The 16341-nt window shown below is 34.1% G+C and overlaps 1 protein-coding gene across 7 annotated transcripts in view; it reads left to right on the forward strand.

Moving 5' to 3' along the window:
* The window catches only part of ERC2 (ELKS/RAB6-interacting/CAST family member 2), a 551904-nt gene that overhangs the window by 482165 nt on the left and 53398 nt on the right, over nt 1–16341 (forward strand). For 6 of the 7 annotated variants that reach the window (XR_004253689.1, XR_004253691.1, XR_004253692.1 and 3 more), the window contains one exon: nt 9539–9726. The gene's annotated coding sequence lies outside the window, so the exon portion shown is untranslated. Of the gene's footprint in view, nt 1–9538; nt 9727–16341 lie in introns of those variants that run through there. The other variant, XM_032193894.1, reaches the window with a different exon arrangement.

The raw sequence follows: 16341 nt of genomic DNA on the forward strand, positions 1-16341 counted from the left end.
ATTCCAATGAAGCTGGCCTGGGGATAACAGACTCTAAATTTTAGGTTAATGTAGGTTTCCTTAAGAGGAACTATTGCCAAAAAGCTCAAGTAAAATTATCTAAATACAGTACCTATGCTGCATGCACTCATAGTTGATGGAAAATCGTAGTAGTCTTGCTACATGCTGTGTTACATTTCCAGAGAAATATTTTTATAAAGAGTGTTTGATGAAAAAGTTTATTCTGTTAGTAATAACAGGCTACCCACTGTGTTACTTAAGGCAATGAACGTAGTGAGTAGAACTAGACATTTTCATCATAATAACCACAATTATACTTGCTTTGCATTTCTGTCATTTTCATCTGAGGTCATTAAAACACTTTACAAATGTGGATTGCTTATTTCTTTCAGTACATGAGAAAGTGGGAGAGAGATTATTATGTCAAAGTTTTGACCTAAATTAGTCGAAACTTTGAATTCCATTTTTCCTAAAGAATAGTAAAGGTAATTTTGTGGATTTTTTTTTTCTCATTTCAGTTTCAATAGTAAATCAAACAGCTATTTTGCAGTACTTACAGCCCAAATTGTTGAGATTCTAATAATTGTTGACTGATTCTAATTTAATCATTTATCATCACCAAGAAGAAAGAAGTAAGACACAAGACACATAAGTTCACTACTGGAAAATATATTGGAGTTTTAATGGTATTTCAGTTTTAATCTGCTCTTACCAAAGGAAAAAAAAATATTGATAGACGAGTATGGGTATTATTTGGCTTTAATGATGCATACATTGCTTCTACAAAGAAACATATTTAATTAAGTTTTGTAGCTGATTTTAATTTACTGATGCTAGAACAGAAAATGAGAAATCTATTGAGGTCTGTGTGATTAAAAACCAGATGGTATAAACAAATAGTAGAACTGATATTTTTAACCTGCCCATATGCATTGCTTAAACTCCTCCAAGTTGTGTCACCTGTGAAATCAATAAAAAAGCTCCTTATAATTACAGCTGAGTTTTGGATCAGGTCCATTTCAAAAAAGGGAGAAAAGCTCATAGGTTTAAAAAATCAAAAGCCCTGTTTTCATTATTTGTAAATTCTTTAGCCACTTCAGAGAGGGCACTCAGATTTTGTTCAGAAAAGAATTGGTGAACTTATGCTCCAATGTGACTTAATAAACAAAATAAAAGGGTTCCATTAGCTCAGGTATAAAATCTAGCAGCTTTTTCATTCAATGTACTACGCTATAATTGGAAGTGATCATCAGTAACCACAGTTTTATTTTAAATGGTATTCAAAATAGTACTTCACCTGTGACTGGTAAGAGCTCAGACTTCTGATCCTAATGAGTCGTCATTAAACTTGTCTGTAACTTTTGTGTGGTAGTCCACCAAATTTATGTTGAAAGTCAACAGAATGGCTTCATTAAATGGGCATTACAATGTGAATCAAAACTCTGGAAGTTGAGAAGTTGCAGATTTAAAGTAGCTGGTATCATTTTCATCTTGTTGCACTTTTGGGCACATTTTACAGTGTTCTTCAATTACACAGCCAATCACTACCTTTTCTGTAGCACCTCATGGCTGTTCAGAGCTTACTTTCTTTTATATTAAATATATTAATGAGTTGCATAGTAAATTTGACAATTGACTGTGGAGAGACAAGTGCTAATGTTATTGGTCAACTTAGTCCTATCCATTAACTTGCTGTGGTTTTCTTATGTGCTAAGAAATTGTATAGACCAAGACACAGATATTGTGCATACCTCTGGTGCTTTTTGTGGTGTTTTTTTTTTTTCTTTCTTTTTTTTTTTTTTTTCTTCCATTTCAGTTGTGACCTGTCTCAACTCTATAGAACGTTCACAGTATCTTAAAACAATGAAAATACTGCTGCTATTGTAGTAAGTCATCAGGGACAAAAACAGTGCTGAAGCACTGAGTGGTTGAGTTTTAGGTGGTAGTAGTACTAGTACTCTGTGCTAGGCAAAAGTCACTTTTTAACATCTAAAAAATGAAGAAAATTGAACGTATGATCTTATTTTATAGAGATGTGTCAACGATAACTTGTTGAAGTCTATATAGTCTAACTATTTTAAAAATGGAAAGGACTATAAAAAAACAAAGAACTTTACATGAGTATGCCAAATGCTTTAGAGCAAATGACCAAGACATCTGAGACAAGCAAAGGCTTTTGAAACTGTGCCCAGTGTCTGTGCACCATCTTTTCCTACACAGATAATAATGTTCTTTTATATCACAGAGATGCAGAAAGCAGTTTGTTAGTGTTCTAGAGATATCTAGATGTGGTGATGAGCAGTACAGAGAAACCCAAGAAGCAATTAGTATGTAGTTTCAGGTAGATGGTTAGAAAGGCAGCATTTTAAAAACACTGGCATTATTGAAAGGCAGCTTCACTCTGTAAGAAACCTTTAGCCTATGAACAGAATGACACTGAGATCCTAGAGTGAAATATAATGTGTAATTAGTTAGAAATAACCATAAATTTATAGACACCAGGGGGCAGAATTAAGGTTGCAAGGACAGCTATAAACCTGGCATTTTCAACCATCTAAAGGGCTATTTATGTTGCAAACTCAGATTTTTAAATGTAAATGGTATAGAATTTGTTACAAATAATGATCTGAGTTTGTGGAAACAAAAGCTTTTAAATACACTTGGAACAGAAGTGCAATTGCTCATATATTCAAAATGTGAATTTAACTAAAAGCTAATTTTAATTTGTTTCAGCTGATGTCCAGGACACTATTGTTTGTGGATAAATTATTCCAGCTTTCTAAGGGAAAAACATCAAACAAATCCTATCTTAAAAATTAGACCTCTTTTTGTTACTTTCTAGAGTGCAGAAAATACTGCATATAACTGCAGCTTTTATTTCCAACCTGACCTTCCATGTTCTGAAACTAATTTGCCATACTGCTTCTCAAAGCCTGCTCAAGGACTTCCTTTAGCAGAATAATGTGATTCTTATTAAGTACATCCTATAAGACCCAGGAGGATTGCATGCAAAGGAAATAAGACAGAGACACAAATGAATTTCCATCTTTCAGTCAGATATATGATATTGATGACCAGGATGTATATGAAGGATATTGTAAAGAAGACAAAGAAAAAGAATTAAAGCAAGTGTTTGACAAATTGGCTGTCTTCATATGCAAAGATGACAAGTGGTCTATGCAACTAACTAGAAGAGATGTAGGCATCAAGCCAAGTAGTTATATCGTCAACAAGTCTCTTTAAATCACATGCTTATATGTAACCTCTCTTTTAAATAAGACCTCACTTTAAATTACATCATCACAAATTACTAAAAGCCATGAGGTTTTACATGAAAAACAATAGTTTCTCTTTACTCCAAATGCTGTTTTTCACTGGTATTAATTTTATATTTTTACTAGAATACCAAAATATTCTGTTAAAGTGGAACTTCTTTAGTAGATTCTTTGTAAATTTTTAATAACATGTACCAAATATAAATAATTCTGAAAATAGCAACTTTCATTGAAAATCTGCTTCTTCCTCTAGTTAAAGTCTTTCAAAGTAACAAAACATTTTCACATTAGGATAACTTGATAGAAAAATGCATTGAAGTAACTCAAATGTAGTACAACCCCTGTAACTCCTTATGTTTTGGTTCTAGTGTGTCTTGCCCAATGTAGCTAGGCTGATGAGAAAGACCTACACTGTACATGTGACACAGTACAAGTGTAAAAAAGTGAATGGAGTCAGGAACTATCACCTTTTTGTTTTATTCTTCAAAAACATGCAGAATTTGGATAATCAAGATTCTAATATGATTTTCCTCTTACTCTGTTATAAACCATGAAATCTGATATTTTCACCATGACTAATCCATGAAATTTGTGAACTTTGTCTGTGATTTACACAAGCTCTATTTATAAAGAGAACTTGTTTGAGTCCCAAGGCATGGAATATTATTTCCCAGCATGCTTTTAGTGTCTTTTTACTAATAAGTGTAAACAAAATGTGCACATTGATTACATTATTTCAAGATCAGGAAGTAAAACATGAGGAACATGCAAGAGTGTATTTCCCATAGCAATATATATGAGTCTTAAGACATTAAGAAGAAATTAAGCCATCATATCAGAGTTGGTAAAGATGGTTGTGATCATAAAGTTTACCTAAAATAATTGGATAACTTGTTTGTAGATCAAAAACGTATGTGATACTTGTATGTCTTTATATTGTAGGCTTTAGAATTAATTGCTGTCAGCATAAAACAGACCAGACAAAAATAGATTTGCATTAATTCTTTGTAATTGGGATGGGGGTGGGGGAATGGCTTGAATGACAGTGAGGATAATTCTATTTTGTAATTGAGGGAGAGGAAATGGCTATACAACAGTCACATATTGAAGTGGAATTTACTATATATGGGAAAGAATAAGGATACTTTATGTAAATGTAATAATATGCAAGTAATACCTTCAAAAGGAAAGAAAATAATTCTCTTGTGTACAGAAAGTTAGTCTGCTCCAGCTGTCATCTCTCAGTTTGTGGGGGGAAAACTCTTGGGGAAAGGCCAAAACACAGATATTCACAAAGCATCCAATTTTTAGTTCAGCATAATGTCTTAATCATCTTTTACAGAGCTGCTCTGCTCTGTACCAAACATGCTATAAATGTGCAATACAGCCGTACATGTAAATAAGTCACACTCCCTGCGGTGATGAAAACAAGACAATTACATATTTCAGTAACTATACAATACTGCAGGTAATAGAAAAACAGCATTGTTCTGTTGTTTTTCAGTTGAACGGGGGACTAGGGCTACAATTTCTGAATGCTGTGGCTATCTCTACATCATTTCAAATTCCTCATTATACAGTTTTATGGAAGATCTCCAGAAATCATACATATTAACAGCACAGATGGCCAACTTGTGACATGATCCATAGATTGAAGCTAGCAAGAACTTTACCTGGTTTGTAATCTGGTCTCTTTCCAGAATAAATGATCATAAATCTATTCACATGTCCATTGAAGTATCGAAATACAGACATCATCCGTCATGTTCCTTCACTCAGTCATGTGATGGGAAATGCCTGTTTTGTGATTGCATAGGTGAACTTCTGGTCATGTGCCGAGGAAGGGCTCGGGAAATAATCTTCATGTGTCTCCTGCAGGTGTCACGATGTTCTTATTTGGTTGCTCATGTCATGGAATGGCAAGTCTATGCTTTTGCGCTTCTTGTTGGCCTGCCTCCTTAATCATAATAGCTTATGTTCTTAAAGGTGCCACAAACTCTCAAACTAATTTCTGAATGAAAAGAGTCAACTGGATAACTAATGAGATTTAACCAAATATCTGTGAGTTTCCAGAAAAAATAAAGCCATCCCTTATGAAGAAGTAAATTCAAAACAGCTACTTATCATCATACATACCGCAATTAATCTGAGTATCAAATAGAATTAGCAGTTGGCGAGGTTAGAAAAAAAGGGTGGGGGGTGGAGAGATCTGGGAAGTAATGTAAGTGGAAAATAGATGCTTAGATGAAATCTGATTTCATAAAATTCCATTAAATTTAGAAACTAAAATGACCTATTAATCCTTTATTTTCATTAAGTGCACCTTATCTTGATATCTCAGTGTCTCTTTACAAATGCAACTGGGCCCTTCACAACCTTAAAGGTTCTCTAATAGTACTGCTATATTACAGAACTTATGAATAACCAGTAGGGTTACACTACTGGGGTTACACCTAGTAGGGTTATGACATATCATTAACAGATCAAGCAGTAGCAATTACTGAACAGTAACAGTACTGTTAGATAGTACAGTTCAGTAACAGTACTGATATAGATATCTCAGATATTCGGGCTAATAATTTTATGTATATTTAGCCTAATATGCGCAGAATTGTTCAGGACAGAATTGAAGATGTGTAAAGACGTGTAAAAGTTATTTTAAAAAATGTGATTAAAAAAAAAAGTGTAAAGATGTGTAAAAGATGCAAAAGTCCAAAAGTTTTTGGCTTTATTCATTTTCTGAATCCTTAAGCAAATACTCTTGTGTTTTCTACATTTAGACTCTTAAAAATTATTGCCTTTATGTTATAAAGGATTCTGTTTTACATCATTAACATGGCATGTTCATATGAGACAAAATGCTCTTCATGGTAAATTGGGGCTACAGGATTTACCTAAATGATTGCTGAGTTTGAAAGTTCTATAGCAAGGCCTTTATTTAATGTGTACATTTATCAGCTCAATACAATCTCAATCTCTTGTATTATGTCACTCACAGCTGGAAAGAATAGCATCCTGCTGTTTGTGAAGGTGATCTCCTGCTGCTGTTTAGCCACTTGTAGGATTCCATCCCAGTTCCTCTCATCCACTCTGTTTCAATAGCACCATATTTGGACTCTTTCACACATTCTTTTGTTGCTCTGTTTGAGATGCTCTGTGAGCTGAATTAGAATTTTAATATTCTATTCAAAACATAAGGAATCTTTTTGTTAAATGAGAGTATAAGGAATACTCTTCTCTGCTCCCTAAGATAAAATTTCTACACATGCACTGTATTGTTTTCTTTCAAATTTGTCTAGAATTTGGGGCAATGTTTCAATATATTGGTTTACTTTTTATAAATCAGATCCAATTTGAGGTTTAATGTTACAATAAGGCCTGCTACCATCTTAAATTGTTCCTTTGCTGTTCCTCATTCAGAGTTCAGCATTCCTTGTTTCCTTGTCAAAGGTTTACTGATGTCTTTTTGAGCTGCCTGTGTAAGTCAGGCCTAATTAAAGCAGAGAACCTAAAGGACTCCCAAAATGGTGTTAGAAATGACACCAGAACACAAAGTGCACTGTAGGTACCTTTCCATTACTTTCAAGAAGTCAGCTAAGATTTATGTAGACTGATATTTTGCCAGTAACTATTTTTTGATATCCACATAAAGAGAGATATAGAGAAAAAAAAAATAAAAAATACTTGAATAGTATACCTATACATACAGTTTCTGTCACTTTACTTCACAGCAAAGCCTATTAACTTCAGTGGAATTATTTGTGTCTAAGATAGCAATTGAATAAACAGAGTAGCAGAATGTGATCCTTTTTAAGGTAGAACACATAGGCATATAATTGCTTTAAGAATTGTTCTTTAGTGAATGGGATTTGATTTACTGAAAAAAGTGGTTGAAAAAAAAAATGGTTGAATTATTTACCCTATGAAAAGAAAAAAGTTCCTTGTCCAAAATATAATATTGCATTAGTCTCTTGTAAAATTAAAAAATAAAAGTGGTGCAGTATATATAGCTTACCTGAGTGTATGAAGAGAATGAAGGCATTATCCAGGTAAAATACATTTCTATAATTTCATATAGTGTTTTTCACTTGTACCAAATTTCCAGCACCGGAAAATTTGGAACAGTTTTTAGAGCATGTACCATGTTTGTTTTAGCCGTGGCTTTCTGCAGTTCAGAATTCTCTGTGTGCTGGATTTTCATCATCAGGAGCTGTTGAGAAACACCATCTCTTGAATAGGTTTAGGAAAGCAAGCAGAAATTGGAAAATATAAGGGCTGCAGCAGTTTTCTAAACTACAAACAAATTTTACAGCTAGCAGTGGGCCAGAGAAGATGATAAAGAAAAAGGGGGAAAGAAAAAGAGTTCTAAAAGTGAAGGTGAAATGGGAGAGAAGTAAAGAAATGTAGGAGGAAGCAAAGGAAACCATATTGAAGAAAATGAGTGGGACAAAGAAAAAAGTAATCCATGGACACTTAGCTCGCTTTTTTTTTTTTTTTTTTTTTTTTTTGGCGTGTAATGTGTGTATGATTTGTTTAAAAAAATGTTAACGTTTGTAATGATCAAAAGATATAAGAAGGATAAGAGTTTTTAGCGGGGGGGGGGAGGGGGGAGGGGTTATTTTATGTAATACAAAATGAAGAGATTTGTAAGTGATCCATCTAGTCAATATTAGCTTCAAGTCTTCAGACTTTTGTGGTTCTGCTGCTTCTTTTCTGTTTGTACTTTAAAATTAATTGAAAGCCTCATTGTTTTGTTTAAATTGTGAAAGCTTCCAAGGTCAATGAGTGAGGTAATTGACCTGCCTGTTGTAGGACAAAAATATGTATGTTAAATGCAAAATTAGTTTTAATTACATAATTATGGCGTTTAATGTGTGGGGTTCAAAGGTTAGTATTACGTTTAGAAGTCATGACAAGAAACACCAAAACAAGCAACACGGTTTAATTCTGCATTTCTTCAGGATTTTAGAAAAGTGGTCCACTGTGTGGCATATATCCTTGACCTTGGATATATGATGATTATAGCAAATAATATATTGCTGTTATACTTTTTTGAATCATAGAGACACCTTTGTAAATGACTAAGTGACTACCAAAGACTTCATTTAAGTTTAAAGTACATGAAAGTTAATCAACAGTGGGAACTCAACTGACAGCAATTTAATCTGATTGGGTAAGGTAATTACATGATTACCAGGAGTGCTTATGTATTCACAAGGATATTTTTATTGAGGAAAAAAAAAAGAAAAAAAAGCTAATTTATTTCTTATTGAGGAGAGAAAAAAAACAAACAAATTTGTTGTCACAGATTAATAGGACATCCTTCATTCCTTGAAATATCTTATTTTCAAATTTCAGCAACAAAATGAACTCATAATTATTTGCAAATTTGCACTGGTTTTGTGCTATGTGTTCCTCTGTTTCTAAACTAGAAATAATACTATCAGTTAACCTGTTTTGTTTAAGAAGCTTAATACTGGCACATTAATTATATGAAAGCCTGAAGATGTCATGATGCTTTTGATCTGTTTTAATATGTGTGGACGCTTGCTTAAATACAGGTTGATTTCACCAAAGTTAAACTTAAGTGTCCATTTTACTACCGGATATTTTTGGGAATGATGGCATTATTAGCTTTTCTGTGACAGTGAGAGGAAAAAAAAAAAAAAAAAGCTATGTACAAGACAGTGTTCATAATTGCTAGACGAAAATTTTCACTCCAGGTTCTATGAATGGTCATTTAGAAAATTCTCTTTCAATCTAATGACAGTGCAGGGAGTGTTAGAAGATGAATCTTTGTTAACAAACATTAACATCTGTGAATACCAACCTGAAGTGCACTATAGATTAGAATCCCACTTGACTAATAAACTAAGATTTGCTCCAAAGCCTGTTTAAGTAGTGGGCCAGGCTTGGCCTTTGCACTTCGTGTGGTTGTGTTAGACACACACACAAAGACAAACAAACAAACAAACAAAAAAAAACTTACAAGAATAACTTAATATCTCATGGGAAACTGTTGAACACATTCTGCTGGTGGAAATGGGTTGTAATTTTCTTAAGGTTAACTTCTAAGGAATTAAAAAGTTAATGAACTAAATGTTAAATAAAAATATATTATTTTTTGTTAATGAGCTACATCATTGTAGGATGAAGTTATGATACATTTTGTGTTATGAAAATAATTTGTTTTCCCTTTAACTATTTTTCCCTAATTAAGTTCTTTAGAAAATATTACAATTTGAATTGTTTTTCTAAACCAGATGATCCAGTCACTGTTGGAGGCACATAGCCACGGCAAAATCTCATGCTGTACATTGATCACCTGTCCAACCTTTGCCTAGAGTGTGATTCCCAGTTCCTTCAAGAGATCCATCTTTACCTGTCTATAAAGAAGAGGAGGAGAGAGACATCTGGGACATTCAAGTATCAAAGTTTAACACCAGAGCAGGTTGAATCTCCATTTATATTCTCTATATATGTTGTTAATGCTGACTGTGGCTGAAATTTTTTTTTGCAGTAATTATACTCTGAAGTGTTAACAGCATTAAAACTTTTTTTTTTTTTTTTTTAACTCCTCACTTACAAAAATTATACATGCATTTTTCTTAGTTCTGTGGTGTGAAACTGAATCTATTGTCATTCTACTCTTAGCAAGTTAGCTAATACTGAGCATGTGTGGCAGTCTGTACCTGTCTCTTGAACATATGCTTACCACAAAAACTAAAATGTCTTGTTCAAAACTGTTCAGTGTACTGTAGTTGTAGCGTTCTGTATTTAGCACGAACGCTTATATTCAGGTCCTCAGCGAGTGTGCTTATTTCCATTAACTAGCTTCAGACAAGTTAAACTTGCTCTTTCTTCCTCTTCCATTTCCAAGAGGACTTTGATATCCACAAAACAGACAGGGTTTCACTTACTGTCCTAAGGACTGCCCCTTTAGGAGTATAGCACAGCCCACACACAATCCTGGACTATGTCCAACTTGTTCTTTGAGCAAGATGTGAACCGCTGACCTCCTGGGCCTCCGGCAAGAGTGCTGCCTACTGAGCCACCAATACCCAGGCCATCAATAAGTTTTAAATGCCAGTTGCAGCCTTCACTGAGATAATGACTTCAGTGTGTAAGGGTTTTGTTGTGGAGGCTGCAGTCTCACATATGGCATGATAGAGTAAAAATGCTAAAACCATAGAGAGTTGTTGCATAACTTGCCTTGATATAACAGTTTTTGTAATATGTTTCAAGGTGTGGAATATTATTTAAAGAGATGCTGCTATGTAGGCTTAGGCCCAAAATGAAGCTATTATAAAAAGAATGTTTAGCAAAAACAGAAATATGTCCATGAAATTGTTGGAGTGGGAATTTCAGGGTAAACTAGCTTAGATTTAAGCAGTCTCCTGCATGACATTGCACTGTTGTGCTGGGAAATGAGAACCAGAAAATGAAAATACTATTAAGAGAGAATCAGAAACTGAAACTGAGAAGAATTAAGATATTAGAGTTCTACTACTATTGCTATAACTTCTTAAAGATCAAATGCTACCACATCCTGAGAAAGATGAGATAAAAAAGTTCCAACCTAGTGATTCAAAGCAGCATTACTGACACAGGTAAATAAATGGACTTGAATTTTTATATTATTTTCAACCTGCTTTCAATTAAGTTATGATATTATATATATATAAGTATGCCATAAAATTAATATGAAGTAAGCTTTAGGTTTTTGGCACGTTTCAGTTTTATTGATCTTCATTTTCAATTTAGCATTAAAAGCATACAAAAGACATGTCGACGCCTTTCATTCAAAAAGAAATTCAAACTGATAAATGTTACTGTTACCCAAATTTTTTTTTATAAGCTTGGATCAAGAAGGAAAACTTAGCTGGATTCAAGGCAGGATTTGTATTATGGAAAGGCTATTAGATAAATTGCATGAGCCTTCTATGGAGCAAAGGCCAGGAACCCAGGACTCTTTTTTTTCCAGCTGAGTGCCCAAATCACTAGGCTACAGACTCTTGCTCCCTCTTGTGTTCTTTCTCTGGTCCAATGAATCTTGAATTTTTTTTTTCTGTACAATAATACAACTTCTACAGGAGAGCTTTAATATATCCTTACCCTCATCCCAGCATTTAACGTGGCCTGTAGCCTAATGATTAGAACATTCTGCTAAAAGACATTGCTTTCAGTCTTGGACTGAAGAAGGAATTAACCTGGGGATTTTCCTTTTGGGTTGAGTAGTCATGCTGCTAGGCTAGCAATGGCTGCTGCTCATATACCACTTTAGAAAGAAGTAGTACCTGAAGAATTCTGGAGGAAACCTGCCTGGCTGGTGACCATTAGGCTGGCTCTGAGAATACCTGTTGGATCCAACTCCTCAACCCACATAGGGGGATGGGTTTTGTTTCTAGATCCCAGTCAGGGTTAGGCGTAAGATGTGCAGTGAGGTGTTTGCTTCTGTTCAGGTAGGTAAACTCTGGCCATGCACAGACGCAGATCCTCTTTCTGGTCTAACCATAGAAAACTAGTGTTTTTGGAGAGCAGATGTCTCCAGGCTAAGAAAGGGGCCTTCACAATTTACCATTATGGCTGGAGGTGCCTGAATTCTGCTGTTGTTCCATTTTGAATTCCCTTATCCTTAGGATTGTTGTTATTTTAATTTAACAGCTCCTTTGAATCTAGAACTGAGGAATTTTATGAATCTATTTTTCAAACATAAATTAACTTTACAGAAGCTTTTATAATTAAATGATAGGAAGAATTTATGATTAAAAAAGGCTTGGACATATATGAACAGTAGGAAGAGTCTGTTTTGAAGCTCTAAAAAAATTACTTAAAATGTGGTAATATTTTTGATGGAGTTCTTCAGAGCAGCATATATTAATCTGAACTCAGGAGTATTCAACTAAATTAATATCATTGCATTTATAAAACAAATGTTTGTCAAAATTTCTGACTTAATTCCTAGGTTATAATTTTACCTTTTTCAAGATGTATATTTTGAAAATGGCTTGCAGTGCAGATCCTTATTAATGCAAGTACATTTATCTTCCTCTGTGGAATTATTCTGGTAAGTCAATGCCTAAAATCAACTAGGATGAGTCTGGCTTTCTTTTTAACAGGAATGCTAATTGCAAAAATGACATCTGTGAATTATTTTTAGTCTAAAGAGCTACAGACAGTATAAAATTAGAACCATGGATTTGCTTGGCAGTTCTTTTATTATTGTTTCTACCTTTTAAAACATTGGAGGAATAATGTGATTCATTGCCCATTACTTTTCTGGCAGTAGATGCATCACCTAGTTTGGTATCCAAGTGCTTTACATTGTGAACTATTGCTGCTTTGTAATATGGTACATTGGTGGTGAGAATGGAAACTTGTATTCATGGAAGGCTGTTGTTTTTAAAGACTACTCATCTTCTGCATCCACTAGTGTCTGTTTTCATTGCAGTGGAGCCTTTGTTAGAGTAGGACAGCACTCAGCACAAGTAAAAAGGGTATAATCTGTATCCCGAAGAAGGTGTTCACTAAGACAGGACACTCATTGTCTCATAATCTATGTTTAGAAGAGCATTTACAGCATAACATAATTTCAAACTATCCCCCCTTTCACCGTAAATGGAAATTAAAATGATTGTAAACTAACATCATATTAATGATTTTATAGCGCATGGGGACCTACTGATGTAGTCTACTTCTTTAGTACAGTGTTGACTGATCTCTCTAGAGGAGATGCCAGTATGTAAAAGGTGGAAATTAACAGATATCACTGTTATGAATGTGGGATGAATCGCTAAAAAAAAACAAAACAAAACAAAACAAAACAAAAAAAAACACTAACGGCCCATGTAATGACAGAACAAGGGTAGAGAGGACTGAATGAAAACAGGAAAATTAAGTAGAAGCGCAGAGAAAACTGTTAGAAACAGAACGGATTTTTGTATTTTTAGTCTATGAATTGATAGTGTGGTAAAGTTTGGGGATGAGTAGAGGTCTTTGCAGATGAATAAAGTTTCTATATGTAAGGATAAACTGTATCACATACCAGCTGATTTGAATTGGTGCATTTTGGGAAGCCCTGCATAAAGGAGTATGATAATTAAGTTTTGATAAACAAGCATTTTGATAGAGCTAAAAGGTAATAGTTGAATGTAAATTAAACTCTAGAAATGAAAGAGAGACTTGCAGTTGAAGTCACATGAAGATTAGCAGTTTGGGAATGGCATATTTTCAAGATTACAGATAGGATGGGTAAAAGGAAATCACAGTAAAGATGACTCATTTTAGTTAGAGTTCAAATTAAAGGCCTTATCTTCTGAGGCATGAAAATTATCTACTGCATCATTGCTTAGCACAAGAAAATTAATATGAATGTGTTAATGTTTTCACTTGATCAATTTTAAATGAAAAGGCTTTTAATTTATTTGCATATTTTGTTCCTTTCATTTTATATGAGATTCATTGGTGAGTAGCAATGATTCTCCAGCCTTAAATCACTTGATGTGTTGAACAGAAAGAGGTTTCATGGCCTGGTCTCACTGTCCTGTCTTTAGTCTTGTGACAAAGAAAAAAGGGAGTGTTCACAAATGTCTGATACGTATTTGCATTTGCTCTTGCCAGTAGTGAAGCTGATTGGAAATTTTTCTGTTTAACAGAGTTTTTGATAGAAATTGTTGCTTGATCAGTCCTGAAAATCTCTGTCATATTAAGGGTAGTTTAAAGAAACTTCCTTTAAGAAGCTTTAATTCCAAATAGCCAATAACTAATTTATTTAAAATGAAATGGCTCAACAAGAAACCTTGAGAGAAATCTGCATTACAATACTCACAGCCTAGTAGTTAGGGCGTTATCCTTTAAGACACGTGACTTTGGCTCAATTTCCTTTTCTGAGTCCAGCTGAATAGAGACTTAAACCCAGCTGAATATCTAATGCATCCAAGGCAACTGTCATTACCACTCGACTATTGTCTGTAATAGGTTGGGTGTCTCTGCTTTTGTAGCAATTGTGAAAGGATTTGCCCTAATACTAACAAGACCTTTCTGAAATCTCTTCTAGGCTAGCAAAGAACATTTGTGAACAGCTTTAATCATAAGCCTCAGGCTCTGAAGAAATGCCTGTAATAATCATTATTTTATATATTCATACCAGGCAACATTTATTAATCTGGACTCTAAACTAAATCTCAATCTAAGACTCCATATAGATCTGTTTTTCCATGCCTCTGGTTATTCCTGTTGGCTGTCTCAGGTTTTTCTCTGTTTTTCCACATTTTAACAGTTCAACCAAACCTGCCTAGCAGTAGTGCAACAATGAACTTAATGGCGTTTTTCTGTATGGTTTTGTATCTCTCTATTTTTGTACCTTATACTTTATTATAAGAAAGTGAACTCTGTAGTTATCACTGCTGAAGATGCTTCTAACCCAAAACCTGTCATAAGTAAATTGATTGTAGTTGGCATGTTGTTTTGCAATATGCAGTCGATGATGAATTCCATGAAACTACAGGATTCGGGATTGCTTTGTGCCCTGTCAGTGTGTAGGTATTCTTCTGAGATTACTGAAAGGGACTGGTTACCTTGGTAATGTGTCCACCAATATTTATTGTGTCTATTTCTTTACACAGGCTAACATTCATCACATGAGAATGTTGGTCACAATCATCCTGAGCTGAATTTAAATTGATGACCTAAAGTCTCTGTTTCCCATTACCACTCCCTTGGGCTGTCCAGTCTCTCAACAACTGGTTTTAACACCATTTTCAGTTTATCAGTATCTTTGGAGGAAGAGTAGTCTTTAAAGTGTCGATCTGACAAGTACCATCAATATCCTGTTTAAAAAACAGAACGTCAGTATGACTTTTGCAGCTTGTCAATACCTGATGAAGATCTGAACAAGTATTCAGATGCTAGACTAATGACTTGTCTGTTAGATAGATTTAATCCAGTCATATGGGAACATAATGTGGTGTAGCAGCCCAGTGAAATGTGAAACTATGAGAACAGCTGAATAAATTTAAACACATTTTTAAACATAAAAACATTTATCATAAAAATCTGATAATATAGAAGAAAAACTAATAACACTTTCTTTTGGTTTAGTTATTCTCTACAGTAGTTAAGAAGACTTAACTTTTCTTGTGGTTGCTGACTTTAAAGAAGTAGTGACAATTTCTAGCACTACTTTTTGCCCCATATGAAGTCTATTCTTTCTCGCTCATTAAGGAATGAATCTGGTTTCTGTTTTATTCAATATTGTATATACATCTCATCCATAAATATTTAAACTAAGTAAATATAGAATCTTAAACATGGAATAGGCTTTCATTCTGAACTGGTGGTTGTGGGGGAAGGTAAAAATATTTTATTCATTGACCCGTGGTCCCTTTGTAAGAGAGAAAAAAAAAAGCGTTTTGCCAAAAAAATTGCATATCCTTGTGCTTGCTGTAGGGCAGCAAACTTTTTCCTGGATTATACCTATATTGGTGTATTTATATGTGTAAAGTTCAGACTGTAAGGAAAGGGTTTGCAGATACTCACTTCAGAAACACATGACTAGTATTCAGCCTCCATATCTGGGGCTAATTTAGTTCTTCTTCCCCATTCAAATTGCCTCATTCTTGCCTACAAATGCAGAACAGATTCCCTGGTAATTTTCTTTCTTGGAAGTACAGTCATTTTATACCTAACTGGAAGTAGCATGAATTGGAAATACATTTATGACTGTGCTTAAAAACAAACACCAAACGAAACAAAAGCAGGGATAATCTGAAAAATAGTTCTGTAACAAATTGATGCAGAAAAATGAGGCATAATCCAAAGTATGCAACTGAATTTTCTTCAGGAAGATTTCTTTTTAGCAAACCGATTTTTGGAAGCAGCATAACATGGCACTTCATTAATTTTATAATTAATAATTTATAATAATGAAGAGTATTTCATTAATTTTATCTTTATTGCCAGTCAACTATAATGCAAATTCATGGTTTTAATTTGATCCATGCATATTAAGTGCACTGTATGTGTAAATATGCAGCAGATCTAGATCCAATTCTTTTCAAAAAGGGTC

Source organism: Aythya fuligula, chromosome 10 (genome assembly GCF_009819795.1).
Source record: "Aythya fuligula isolate bAytFul2 chromosome 10, bAytFul2.pri, whole genome shotgun sequence".
Classification (NCBI taxonomy): Eukaryota; Metazoa; Chordata; class Aves; order Anseriformes; family Anatidae; genus Aythya; species Aythya fuligula.